Source organism: Equus quagga, chromosome 1, assembly GCF_021613505.1.
Source record: "Equus quagga isolate Etosha38 chromosome 1, UCLA_HA_Equagga_1.0, whole genome shotgun sequence".
In the NCBI taxonomy this organism is placed as follows: Eukaryota; Metazoa; Chordata; class Mammalia; order Perissodactyla; family Equidae; genus Equus; species Equus quagga.
In genome coordinates, this window is record NC_060267.1 from 93,987,850 (window position 1) to 93,988,873 (window position 1,024).

At 64.1% G+C, this 1,024-nt stretch overlaps 1 long non-coding RNA gene across 2 annotated transcripts in view; it reads right to left on the reverse strand.

Annotated features, from left to right (window-relative positions):
• LOC124248980 (uncharacterized) overlaps positions 1–714 on the reverse strand; it is a 9,351-nt gene extending 8,637 nt beyond the window's left edge. For both annotated transcript variants that reach the window (XR_006891212.1, XR_006891209.1), the window contains exon 1: positions 432–714. This is a non-coding gene — a long non-coding RNA (uncharacterized LOC124248980). The remainder of the gene's footprint in view (positions 1–431) is intronic.
• Positions 715–1,024: the final 310 nt, after the last annotated feature.

A 1,024-nucleotide genomic window follows, 5' to 3' on the forward strand; every position in this document is an offset into this window, starting at 1 on the left:
CCCCCTGCACCCTTCCCATGCACCCCAATCCTCCCCTGCACCCTCCCCTTCCTTTCCCCCTCCCTGCACCCTTCCCCCATCCTCCTCACCACCCCCCCACCCCTCCCCCCACCCCCTTGGCCTCCTGCACACAGCCCAGAGGGGAGGCTCTGCCCTCTTGCCCAGCCCCCACCCCAGGAAGGCTGGCACATGCGCTCTCCCACACACACCCACGGGCTTTCTAGCCGCACCCAACTGCCCTCTCCTTGTCTCTCTGCTTGAGGCCCCTGCCCCCCTTTTCCTTTCTTCTCTTCCTGGGGTGGAGTTGGTAGCCGAGACTTTATGACCCAGCCGTTCTGACCTTGGGAGCAGGAACAGACGGTGGGTTCAAAGCTCCTTCCTCCCCAGACCGTGGGACCCTGGACATGTTAGGTGACCTTTTGCAGCCTCACCTGGCGTGGTTGTGGGGCCCAGCTCCTGGGTGCTGGGGAAGCGAGGTGGTGCGTGCCCGGCCTGGCACAGAGCCTGCCCTCCGTTGGGGTCTGCAGCCTCCAGGGCAGCGACAGGAGGCGCTATTGGACACTGGGGCTCAGGGACGGAGCCCAGGCTGTGGGAGGAGCCCCGTGGCCCAGAGATTAGTTCCCGTGAGGCTGTGGCCAGGGCGGCCTTCCTCACCGTGTGCCTCGCCCCTTCCCTCCCTGGCTGGCTTGGTGCCTTTGTCACTTTCCTGGGATGGAGAGGGCACGCCAGGCCTTAGCGGATCTCTCAAGGCCCAGACCAGCTCTGACTATTCAAGAGGGTGTCCTGAAGCCCTGCTCTATGGCCCAGTGGGCTGGGGCTGAGGCCTGGGAGCAGCTCGGGGCGTGTTATCCATCCCTACTCGCCGTTTGTTGCCTGTGCTTTCCTGGATGGGTGGCTGGGACAGAAACCATGGTGTCCCCCTCTCTCTCTGGGCACTTGAAAAAGTGGATTCATTTGGGCTGTGGTTTCTGAGTGGTTTTGGCTCCCAGGTACCCAGAGGCTCAGCCTGGCTGGGGAGGCTCCC